The following is a 13709-nucleotide window of genomic DNA, read 5'->3' as shown; positions in this document are numbered from 1 at the left end:
TTGATATCTGTAAACTAAAAAAAGACAAACATTATTTTGCTGTCGTTTTAACTGCTCAGATAAGAATACTGAAATTTAACTATGTAACAATTGTGGAAAGATTCAAGTATAGGTAACTCTAATGTCTATAGTATATCATTACTCCTCAATTCATGTACTACTATGTGGCAGACAATCTACATTCAGCCCTTTATCAGCCAGCAAGTTTAAAGGGCTGATACTTATAAAATGCCTGGTATAAATCCAAGCATAAAGCAGACACACAAAACTTGTACTACGCTTCTCGTCATTTTTTCCTGTGTTATTTTTAAGAGAAAGAATAAACAAAACACTCTTATGAATAACAAAATCAGCAATAGTCCCACTCTCCTCTCATATTTAAGATTGAGCCACCTATCTAGCAATATGTAGCAATATTTACACTTTTCAGTGACTAGAAGAACAATTCAAAGACAAAATAAGTCCTTTAAAATTGGTCAAATAGTGGCTACCTAGCAGACCTGCACCGCAATGTCCCTAGTGACCCTGCAGTGCTTTCCCACACTCAGTTCTGTGTACTCCTCTCATCAGTGTGTTGGAGGCTGGCAGTGATAAGGAACAGAGAAGTTGAACCTCAGCTTGATCAAGAAATTTTTCATGGTGAAGAGCAGCCTACAGTAGGGAAACAGTGCTCAGGACCAGCGGAGTCTGCCTAGAGAGCATCTGGACATGGTTGTGATATACACCAGTGGGCACCAAAACAATGAGGAGAACACTCTACTGGCAGTTGACTTTTTAATTAAGGAAAGTGTATTCAATACGAGCACAGCTGGCAGGATGGATGTCTGCAAGCCCTTGTCTATCCAGGTCATGTAGTCTACTTGCAAGGCCTGTGAAGTGGCACATAAGTACAACTATTTCCCTTGGGGTGGCGCTCATCTGGGTTACCTACTATGAGAGCTGCATCAGCTCTGAGTAGAGCTGCATTAATGAGTGGAACACCATGCAAGACCTGGAGCTCACAAGACCCGACTCACCAGCATTGCTTGTGGACAAGCCAACTGAGAGGGAAAGAAATGAGCATCTCATTAAAGCCAAGCTCCAGAGCATCATGATGATTTAGGACCTTGAAAAAATGTGACTTCTAAGGAAATCAACAATGAACTGGAGAAGCAATGAACTGTAACCTGAAAGAATTCAAGGAGTTCATTGATAACAAGATGTTGTTCATCTTGGGTTAGGTGGAAAAGCCCTCCCTTATCTTTGACCATCTTTATTTAGGCTCCAAGTGTAATGCATCCAATATGGAGGAACTGAAGGGCTCAGTGGTTGACTACATTTTAAATATCACTAGAGAAACAGAAAATGATATGGGAGTTCCTTCTGTATGCTGTGATTGCCATTAATGAATAAAGAAATTGCTTTGGACTTATAGCAAGGCAGAATTTAGGTAGGTGGGGAAAACCAAACTGAATGCTGGGAGAAAGAAGGGCAGAGTCAGAGAGAAGCTATGGAGCTGCCACCAGAGACAGTCGCTGGAACTTTAGCAAGTAAGCCAACTATGTGGCGATATACAGACTACTAGAAACGGGTTAAATTAATATGAAAGAGTTACTCAACAAAAAGCTAGAGCTAATGGGCCAAGCAGTAATTTAATTAAGACAGTTTCTGTGGGATTATTTCGGGGCTAAGTGGCTGGGAGCCAACAAGCAGCTCCCTCCTTACTACAAGACAGTTTTTCCCCATGGCTTCTTTTGCATACATCTGAGTCTATGATGAGAAACCACAGACCTTGTCCACTGAAATGAAGCCTATAATTTTATCAAGAAAGCAAAAAGGAATCATCCAAGTGCCTGGTCCATTACAAAATGGTGTCATTCAGCTGATCTGCATCCACGGTCATAGCCTACAAGATGAAGGAATTTGGCCGACTGTATCGAGGAGCAGCGGGCTGCGTCCTGCCACCCAGCTAGCTTTACGGGCAGCCGGCATGGCTAGCTTACGCCCCGAAATAATTACACAGAAAGCAGGGAGATGGGGGCAGTCCTCCACCCAGCTCAATAGAAGTTTACTTGACCAAGAAAATCTAAATAATAACAACAGCAAGAGGAGTTTCCCTGATGACTTTGAGTGCAATGCTGTGTTTTGAATTCTCAGTAAAGTGAAGCCTTCCTAAACATCCTGTGTTGTCTGCATGTACGCTGCTGGTGGGGCTCCTGAGACCTCCACAGAGCGGCATGAAGACCCCTGTGCTCCTGTCATCTGCAGCCAGCCAGCCTTTCTGTCCCATGTCACATCTTCCCCAATGGCCTACTTGAGCAGCAGGTCCCAAGCTCCAGAGAGGCTGTTCTCTGGTCCAGCCAACAGCCTCCCTGCCTCCATTTTAACTACCAGCAGACTTGAGGAAGCCAGATGTCGGTGGCTCTGGAGCTGGGATTTCCCCAGAACCACCAGCAAATCTTCTAGAGCCTTCCAGAGAACCCTCAAAAGTCCTTCTAAAATCCCTCCTATTGAAGAATTCTCACTGTGATAAGAACACAGCCAACATGGGAGTAGTGAAGGAAGAATGGTCAACTAAGAAAGATCGAGCTAAGGACCTGAGGCTTCTGTTCAGTAATGAGGCAGGGAAGCCGACCACCAATAGCTACCTGGTGTAGCATCAGGAGTCCATCATCCAGCTGCAGAAGGCAAGCCTGGTCTGAAAGCACATCAAACAACTAGAGAGGTTGAAGATCCAGCCTTCAGACCACTATCAATCTGCAGGGAAAGTGCCACCAGCAGGCTGGAGGCTAGCACCATGAGGATGGCCAGGAGCCTGGACATGCGAACCTAATGCAGCCAATCAGGGACTGATGAGAAACTTCCAGAAGGAGTCTGGGTAAATAAACCTATTCTTACCCTCCTCCACCTATACAGTGACATATGAAAGACTTCCTGAAGACCGTGTGTTACATGACAAATGTTCACCACCTAACCTGGGCTCCCAGAAAGCCTCCTCCTCCATGAGTTCCAACCTGATCCAGAGCTCCAGTAGTGACAGCATCCACAGTGTCCAAGAAAGCCAAGGCTGGAGAAGCAGTGGGCACAGAAGATCAAGATGTGACTCCAGTTGGCAGGCTTCACTGTGTCATTCTCACTAAAATGTTCCCACTTCATCTCCAAACTGGGAGGTCTCAACTTCTCCATGGAGGACCTGTCCAATGAGGCTGACACATCCACCATTGCCAGCTTGTGGGATGACAAATATGGTCATTCTTCCTTCTTGCATGAACCCAAAGCCATTTGAAAAGCCAGTCTAGGATGAATAAAAGTTAACCAGTATTCTGCCATGTGAGTTGAGGTTCTCATGGTGTCTTGATCACTGCCACTCATGTCTTGATCTGTGTTAACTTCAGTCATCCTGGCTTTCCTCACTCTTGCCAAAGAGAAAAAGGGAGGAAACAGAAGTAGCATAGCACACATGAAGGAGACCCAGTGTAGGGCCTAGGCAACCTGAAAACTGTCAAGCAGGAGGCCGTCAGCACTGACCCTTAATCCCTATCTTTGAGAAGATATGGACACACAGGCTGGGGCAGTGTCTTGTTTCTGAGTGTCTTGCCTGCCATGTCCTAGGTTTTATCTCCAGCACCCTATAAAATCAGGCTTGGTAGCACACTTCCATAATCCCATCATTGGACTTGGAGGCAGTTGGAATTTGAAAGTTATTCTCAGTTGTATAATGAGTTTCAGGCCATAGTTGTGGAGAGAAAATAAATCTGTACATACAAAATATTTTAATGTGCAACCTGTAAGAAAAGAGCCATGTTGATATTGTCACTACAGCCCTCTCCCCAGGTCATTCCTGTCTTCGACGGAAAATTCTCAAATAACAACACAAGTTCTACCTCCATTCTCACTGTCCACTTTGTTTTTAAAATAGTAATGACCAAGGTTTGTTCCAAGGAACAATGTTGTGTCTGAAAGGATTTTTTCCAAGAGACTTGTTGGGGGGGGTTGTTTTCTTGTTTTGTTTTTGTGGGTTTTTTGGAGGGTGGGGTCCCCAAAAGCATCAAGATTTTGAACCTGACCATCCCAAGTACAGCTAGGTGAAATCATCAGAGGAAAGCACTGAAGGCATATGCAGTGGGGATGTAGGATCCTCAGCTTCTAGCATCAAGCTTACATCACTCAGTCATGTGGAAGGAAGTACTACAAACATCACTGAGCCATGTCTGCTGCTAATAAGACATTGTTTTGTTTGCAATTGGAACAAACTTATGTCCTTGAGGTTGTGGGTCTGGGGTGAGGATCATTTTACTGAAACACTGTGATCAACCCCCTCCCCCCAGCTAGGCTCATTAGGTGCCATCTGAACATTTGTTGAGGAAAGGCATGTCAGCAATGGGATACTTTTACATGGGCCCCTCTCCAGGAGCCACAGTTAGGAGTGGGTCTGTTGAAAAATCTTCACAGATGTTTGCACACATCCCTTCCTGCAGGAAGAGTACTCCTTCCTGTCAATAGAATACAGCTTCCTTTTCAAAAAATAAAATAAAATTGATCAAATAATAATGATATTGAGCTATTTTTAAATGTCATAGCAAAAAAAATTACAACTTCATGAATATGATCATTATATGAAATTAGTAGGACAGTGCAATACCCAGAAATGTGGGTTTAAGAAGTATACACGTTTTTCTGTAAGTAGAGAATTCTAAATAAATTTGATATAGCTTATAAAGCAAAATGCTTCTGAACAGACATAGTTAAATAAATTGACATATTCTTGTCTATGTTTTAATTACCTCCTATTTTCTATCTGTTGTAAACAGAGACTGCTTATTCATTTCCCAGCTTCCCAGACCCGAATAATCACACAGAATCTATATTAATTGCAACACTGTTCATTGCCAATGATTCAGGCGTATTTCTAGCTAGCTTTTATATATTGAATCAAACCATTTCTATTAACCTATGTATCAAAACGAGGCTGTGACTTACTTGTATAATCCAGTGTCTGTCTCCTTCAGCAGCTATTAGGTATCTTCCTGACTCCACCTACTTTCTCTCTATATCTCTGTGAAGATTTCCAACTTGGCTGTACACTGCTAAGCCATTGGCCAAAACAACGTTATTCATCAACCAACAAAAGCAACACATATAAAGAAGGACATCCCACATCAATTTGTAAGAGAGATATCCTCACAAAAATGTTATGAATATGGTCATAAACATAATACCTGGGTTTTCAAAGATGACATAAATATTAATTTATTAGTCATATATACTAAAAGTTCAGTAAATGAGTATGTATTATCTATGTAAAGCCATGCAGGGATTTCATTAAGAACACAATGAAAGTGTTAGTAGCTGTAGATATCAGTATTTATGGTATTAAAAGGTTGAGGTACCCTAGGTTCCCATAGGAGAATGTGCTTTGTTCATCTGGAGTTGTTGTTATGATTTATTTCACTCAAGAACATTTTTATGTAGCCCTGAGTACACAGGTAAATAAAATAGACAGAAATAAAATGTTTACTAATAATACATCATAACATTTATTGTATAATTCCTTACATATGCATAAACATAAACATTTTATTGGTTATTAAAGAAAAAAGCATGCTAATGAAATAGACATGTTAGTTATTTTTACATAAGGATATTTGGTAGCAGGATATAGAAAATGTTCCATTTTTACAGAGTTGATAATACTTAGATTTAAGATTAGCAGTGCTGAAAGTGACATTTCACATAATTTTGTAATACAAAATGGCAGAAGTATGTATAAGAACATTCCAGAAACTGCTGTAAAGTCTCTCCTAATTCCCAAGCTAATTTATTTATACAGCTCACATTCAGTCCTAGAGCATGTACATCATGTCTCCAGCCTGGGGCATGGGCAGACTCACCTTCTACCTATACTCTGGAAAATCAAGCCCCATCAAAGTGAGGTGACTTGACATCCTGTATAAGAAGTAAAACTAATATCACCTAGTGGTTAACTTTCAGAACAATGTGCTCTGGCATGAGCTGCGAGCCTTGACAGGCAAGTACAAGGTCATCACACACCAGACTGTCCACAAAATATGGACCGTGGACAAGAATGGTAGGGAGAGCAGTATTGAAGGATTCAACCAAGGTAAGACTTGATTAAAACACTTGAGTTCCCTGCACATGCACCTGGTGACTATTATCTTTATGTGGGGGCAATGGAATAGACAATCTGCTGTTTCTAAAACTGGTTAGGGTCAAACTGGCCCATGTTTTCTGCCAGACTCCATATCAATTTCTTCTCAGAATCCTGTGACCAATTCCCTGTCTTTACTATTCTGACTTAGAAAGCCCTCCTTACAAACCCAGGCCCTTCTTGTCTTCTCTTTCTGTAGCCTCCCTTCTTCCATTAACCTGAGTGCAGCATTCCTTATTACTAACAAAAGAAAATAAAAATAAAACTTGAACAAAATTTTATGACTCTCAAGTTAGCAGTTTTATCAATGGTTTACAAAATAAAATACTCTAACAATTTTATTTATTCAAGAATGTACAAATTTTATATTCACATGCTGAGAAATGATGGTGGAAAAGAATAAAACATTTTTTCTCACAACTAAAACTTTATGATTTTGTAAGAGCAGAAAATTTTGTATGTATAATAAAAACACTACAATTTATAGCATACAATTTTTGAATCTGAGCTGAGATGTTGCTGGGCAGCATCCTAGTGTTGCATTTTGTGACAGTATAGACAATGAAAAATGTAAATGTGTGTTCAGAACCAAGGTTGCAGTAAAGTCACAGTGTTACATGGGCTAGTCCTACCAGAAATAAAATGGATTCATTATGAATTCGATTAGTTCATTGCACATTTAGAAACCTTTTACAATAGACAAATTTTTCACTGCCCCTTGCATTTAAATATTTGGCACCCTATGGGATTGTGACCCACAGTTTAACAATCTAGGGTCTAGGTAATTATGGAGGCTGACAGAGAACCACAGTCTGTTACTCAGAGAAAAGCAGAGAAATATCACTTGGTTCAGATGATAAGAAAATTGTTTGTTAGGGGGTGGGGGGGGGTGAGAGGAAGAACATTATCTACAGGAACCGAGTGAAGAATGGGGGAGGGTACAGTTAGGCCATTTGAAGGGCTCCTGACAATATCAACTGTCAAAACCACACATAATATTGGTCTATAATTTTAGGAATTCGCTAGGTGTTTGTGCAGCCTTAGAATTATGAATTTTCATCTTAGGTCTTCCCTTTTAGAAGCTTATTCTTATGAAAACAAGGAAACTATTTTTATAACACATGATTATTTTTAATGCCAAAATCTCTAAGTGACACAAATGTTTATGCATGCATAAAAACTTAATTTTGTCTCCATATTTTCTTCTGTATTTGAAGCTACTAGTATTTTAAAGGCAAGCCAAGAACTAATCTCCATATTTAATGTATATTTGAACCATTTAAAAGTAGACTATATATGACACAACTTTCAGTATATTTACATACAAATTGATGCACCAAAATGTTACTGGTAATGTTTTCTCCATGATTATAGGCTAATAAATTTCTTTTGCTTGTATATATTTTCTTAAAACTTCTATGATACACATGTGATGTGTTACTTTCATAATAAAGAAAATAAATTCTCCATTATTAATCATATGTTTGATGTAACATAAAATACTCAGTTTTACTGAAGCAAAGAAATGTGATATTGGTGGGTCTTTGTTGTCAAAAATAAGTGGGAAACTGGCCATTTACCTTTGTGAAAGACCAGTGAAATATTACATCTAAGTTGAATAAAGCTTAGTACTGGAACAGATTTCTCAGTTAAGAATTTGTTTTCTGATTTTACACATCACTCATTATGTATTTTAACAATACCTTTTCTTTCAGAAATTGAGTGTTACTGACTTTAAAGGTTTAGGAAGGTATAAAGGACTGCAAACCACATAACAGGCAAGGTCTTTAGAAACTAAGGACAGAAAAAAATGATTGTATTATTCCATTATAGGTGATAGAATCACAGGATTGTCCAACCATTTGTAATTGCAATATGATGTTGTCACATGTCATCATCAAGTTGGTGGGCCTCATTCACAGATATCCCAGATTGGTGCATTTCACAGATCACAGGTAAATGATAGCCTCTCTACAAAAGAAAGCACCACTACAGATACATAATAAGGCACATTAGAACTGTCATACAAATTTGTGTTAGTCATTACATTTTTATTATTCAATATAAAAATAGCCAGTAAGGGCCTGTTCGCCTGCAAGCTCAGTGGAACTTTGGAATACAGATTGCTCCAATACTGAGGGGCATCTAAGAGCCAGCCAGCAGGGACTATTCCTACCAGTGGGCTATCCCACAACCCACCCCACTCCCACAGCCGCCTGTTCCCCTGTGAGCTCAGTGGAACCCTGGAAAACAGCTAGCTCCAATACTGAGGGGATCTAAGAGGTGAACCAGTGGTCACAGGGCTGAACAGCCAGACACCCCATTCTCTGGAACCTCCCAGGTGGGGCAAAATCCAATGACCCCTCCTCAACTTCTTTAGCTTTTCTAGCCAGACAGCAGGGAGCATTCCTGCAGCTGGGCTATTTCCAAGCCACCCTGCCTCCACACCCGCTTTTTCACCTGCTAGCTCAGTGGAACTATGGAATGCAGAGTGCTCCAATACTGAGGGGGACCTGGGAGCTTGCTCCAATATTGAGGGATCCTAAGAGGCAGTCACAGCTTGGATTGGACCAAGATGCCAAAACACTGCAAGAATTCCTCCAACATCCTAAAAAGCAACCAGAACCCAGTGGACACACAAAAGGAAGATGTGATCATCCTAACCCAGAAGAAGAAGAAGAAAATGACATTAAATAATTCCCATCAACCACATGATGGCTCACAATCATCTGTAATGAGGTCTGATGTCCTCTTCTGGCCTGCAGGCATACACACAGACAGAACATTGTATACATAATAAATAAATATTTAAAAAAAAGTTTTTAAAAAAATGATGGAGACCTTTAAAAAGGAAGTGAAAAACTCCCTTAAAGAAATGGAAGAGAAGACAGACAAAAAGTTGGAAGAAATTAATAAAACCCTCAAAGAAACCCAAGAAAACCAATAAAAACCAAAAAACAGGTGAAGGAAACAGTTCAAGACTTGAAGACTAAAATAGAGGTAATAAAGAAAACACAAACCTAGGGAATACTGGATATGGAAAATATGGGTAAACAAACAGGTACTACTGAGATGTATATAATCAACAGAATACAAGAGATAGAAGAAAGAATCTCAGGTACTGAAGATATGATAGAGCAAATAGACTCATTAGTTAAAGAAAACATTAAATCCAACAAAATCTTAACAAAAAACATTAAGGAAATCTGGGGCACCCTGAAAACACCAAAGCTAAGAATAATAGGGGTAGAAGAAAGAGAATTCCAGCTCAAAGGCACAGAAAATATGCTCAACAAAATTATAGAAGAAAACTTTCTCAACCTAAAGAAATTAGACAATAAAATCCTAAACAACCCAATTAAAAAATGGGGTACTGAACTGAATGGAGAATTCTCAACAGAAGAATTTCAAATGGCCAATAGATACTTAAGAACATGTTCAACTTCCTTAGATATCAGGGAAATTAAAATAAAAACAACTCTGAGATACCATTTTATACCAGACAAAATGGCTAAGATCAAACACACCAAGGATAGCTTATGCTGGAGATAATGTGGAGTAAGGGGAACACTCATCCATTGCTGGTGGGAATGCTAATTTGTGCAACCACTTTGGAAATCAATATGGCGATTTCTCAGGAAATTGGGAATCAACCTACCTCAGGATCCAGCAATACCACTCTTGGGAATATACCCAAGAGATGCTCAGTCATACTACAAAAGCATTTGTTCAACTGTGTTCATAGCAGCATTATTTGTAATAGGCAGAATCTCAAAAAAACCTACATGCCCCCAAATGGAAGAATGAATAAATTAAGTGTGGCACACTTACACATTAGAGTACTACTCAGTGGTAAAATCAATGACATCTTGAATTTTGCAGGCAAATGGATGGAATTAGAAAGCACTATCCTGAGTGAGGTAACCTAGACCCAAAAATATGAATATGGTATGTACTCACTCATAAGTGGATACTGGCCATAAACAAATGACATTGAGCCTATAGTTCATGATCCTAGAGAAGCTAAATAATGTGAACCCAAAGAAAAATACATATATACCCACCTGGGAATCAGAAACAGACAAGATTATCTGACAAATTTGGGAGCATGGGGGTGGGGGTAGAAAGAAGAGGAAGAGGGGAGGGTTGAGGAGAACTTGAGGGAATGGGATAGTTGAGATGGAAGGACATATATGAGAGCAAGGAAGGAGATAACTTGATTGAGGGAGCCTTTATGGGGTTAGCAAGAAACCTGGCTCTAGAAAAATGCCCAGGAATCCACACGTATGACCCTAGTTAAGACCCTAAGCAATAAAGGAGAGGGTGCCTGAGCTGGCCTTGGCCTGTAGTCAGGCTGATTATTATCTTAAATATCACCATAGAACCTTCGTCCAAAAAACAGATAGAAACAGAGGCAGAGAACTGCCCCAGAGCACTGGACTGAGCTCCCAAGGTCCAGTTGAAGAGTGGAAGGAATGAGATTATGAGCAAGGAGGTCAAGACCATGCGGAATTCACCCACTGAGACAGTTTGCCTGAGCTAGTGGGAGCTCATCAACTCCAACTGGACTGGGAGTGAACAAGAATGGGATCAAACTAGTACCTCTGAATGTGGTTGACAGTTGTGGAAGACTGAGGGGCCACTGACAGTGGCAGGCACCAGGGTTTGTCTCTATGTCATGTACTGGCTTTTTTGGGATCCTATTCTCTTTGGATGTATACTTTTCTTAACCTAGATGTAGTGGTGGTGGGGGGCTTGGACTTGCCACAGGGCAGGGTACTTTGTCCTCTGTTAGAATTGGAGGGGGTGGGAGGGGGTGGGAGGGGGTGGGAGTGGGTGGGAGGGAGTGGGAGGGAGTGGGAGGAAGGGAGGAAGTGGGAATTTAGATTGCTATTTTTTAAAGTAATAAAATAAAAAAATAAGCAATATGTTCATAGAAAAAATAGCAGGTAAGTAAAACATCAAAGAATTCTACTGCTTTTCAAATATTTTTCTTTCCCCAAGCATCCTTTAATTCCTAGATGATTCATAGTCTCATTTAATGCTGATGAGTTAGTGAGACAGACAGGGGTGTGGCTAAACACAGCTACTGCTTTAATAGACTTCCCCTTAAAGATGAAAGAACCCATAAAGAATACTTTAAAACTTTCACTCACACAAAATTAACTAGAAAAATATTGTGACAGATGGTGTCCCTCATGTTGTCTTCACATTTTGACTGTGGCCTTCAATACATTCCGATTTTCCTAACTCAGAAAGAAAACTCAATTATTGCGAGAGTATTGCAGAGTTTTTAAACTTCATTTTGATGATTTTTAACTGAACAGATAAGAAAATAAGGTAACCAGTCACAAGTAAGAGGAGGAAGAGCTACAAGGTAATGAACTTAAACAAATATAATAAGATCATCAGTTATTTACTCTTCCACGTATTCCTTCTTTTTTGCCCTTCCATCCCACACTCCAATTCCCTAATTCACTGTAAACTTTTATTCTATTGTTTTCTTTCTATTTTCCTCTTAAAAGGAACTTCCCCCACTTCCTCTTACTAGTTTCCTGACCTCTATAGGTATTCCAAATGAAATATATTTAACTGAATGTCAACATCAACAAATGAAAGAAAATATGAGACCTTTATTTTTCTGGGTCTAGATTACCTCAGAATGATTGTCTCTAACTCCATCTATATTATTTACGAACTTTGTAATTCCACTTTTCTTAATATCTGAATATTCCATTGTGTAAATAGACCATAGTTTTATTATCTCTTCATCAGCGTGTTTCTATTTCATGACAATTATAAATAGAGCACAGATAAACATTGAAGAACAAGTATCCTCATAATAGGGTATAGGGTGCTTTGGGTATATGCCCAAGAGTCGTATAGCTAGGTCACACAACAGAACTAATCTCAGTTTTTGGAAGCATACTTACATTAACTTCCTAGTACTTGCACGAATTTTGCACTCCCGTTGCCAGTGAATGAGTGTTTCTCTTTCACCACTTCCACACCAGCATTTGTCATCACTTTTTTTTCATCCCTGAAAACAGACAAACTAGTAACATTGTACCATCTGAGTTGGTTACATTTAGGAATATATATATATATATATATATATATATATATATGCAATAAAAATGAATGAAAAAAGAGGCCTTGGATTTGAATGACAACAGGTTAGGGTCTATGGAAGGGTTTGGAGGGAGATATAAGAAAGAGAGAAATGGAACTATAATCACAAGAACTTTAAGTAGGGGAAAATGAAAGAAAGGTAGAAAAGAAGGAAGGAAGGAGGAACGGAGAGAGGGAAGAAGGAAGGAAGGGAGGGAGGGAAGAAGGAAAGAAGGAAGGAAGGAAGGAAGGAAGGAAGGAAGGAAGGAAAGAAAGAAAGAAGTGGCTAAACAAGCTCTGACAGCAAATTAGTAAGCAGCTGTGGTTCTGCTTCAGGTGCTGCCTCTGGATACCTGTCCTGAACTATTGTAATGATGGTATCTTTGCCTTTGATGGTACATAAGAATTTGTGTTTGTTTCCTATGGTTCTGTTTATCCATATCGAGTTAAATTTTATGTATGATAAATATGGATTTACTTTCATTCTTATATGTACAACTATATACATTTTGATCAGTACCATTTTGTAAGGATACTCCCTTTCTTCTTATGTATACTTTTGACTTCTTCATCAAAAATCAGGTGTCCAAAGGTATGTGGATTTATTCCCATCTTCAGTTCTTTTCCATTGATTGTCATAACTTTTTAAATCAATTCTATGTTGTTTTTCTTAACATAGTTTTGAAGTAAAGCTTAAAAACCAGGAATACTGATACTGCCAGCAATAATTTTTTTCTGGTTAGGGATAGCATTGGCAATCCTTGGTTTTTGATACTTTCATAAGAAGATAATTTTTTATTAAATTTCTTTGAAGAATTATGTTGGGATTTTGGTTGGGGAATGCATTGTGTCTGTAGATTGCTTTTGGCAGGATAGCCAAGTTCATAATATTAATTCCATCATCAAGAACTTAGACAACAATGAGTGCATTAAGAGAGACTTACATAGATCTAATCTACATGGGAAGTAGAAAAAGACAACATCTCCTGAATAAATTGGGAGCATGGAAACCTTGGGGGAGGGTTGAAGGGGAGAGGGAATAGGCAGGGAGGGAGAAGAAAAACATGTAGATCGCAATAAAAATCAATAAAAAAATAATTCTATCATCATTGAGCTATGGTCATCTTTCCAGCTTCTAGATTCTTCTTTCTTTCTGCATTGTCTTAAAATTTTTATTATACAAGTATTTCACTTGCTTAAAATTTTTGAGGCTTTTGTCAATGGTACTGTTTCTTTGATTACTTTTTCAGTATATTTGTATATTGGAAGGCTACTTGTAGTGATGGGAGAGGCGGGCTGCGTTCCCATCACCAGGCTGCCTTGCTAGTTTTCACCCCAAATAATTACACGAAAACTGTATTATTTTAAACACTGTTAGGGCCCATTAGCTCTAGCCTATTACTGGCTAATTATCACATCTTGATTAACCCATTTCTAATAATCTGTGTAG

The 13709-nt window shown here is 39.1% G+C and overlaps 1 pseudogene; it reads left to right on the top strand.

Annotated features, from left to right (window-relative positions):
• The first annotated feature begins 510 nt into the window (after positions 1-510).
• On the top strand, positions 511-3265 carry LOC121437451 (annotated as a pseudogene).
• The last annotated feature ends 10444 nt before the right edge of the window (positions 3266-13709 follow it).

The sequence above is a fragment of the Microtus oregoni genome, unplaced genomic scaffold, assembly GCF_018167655.1.
Source record: "Microtus oregoni isolate MIOR12 unplaced genomic scaffold, Mior012 000052F_ref0000163, whole genome shotgun sequence".
Taxonomy (NCBI): Eukaryota; Metazoa; Chordata; class Mammalia; order Rodentia; family Cricetidae; genus Microtus; species Microtus oregoni.
The sequence above is the reverse complement of the archived record's forward strand: the minus strand, read 5'-3'. Positions and strand labels throughout refer to the sequence as shown.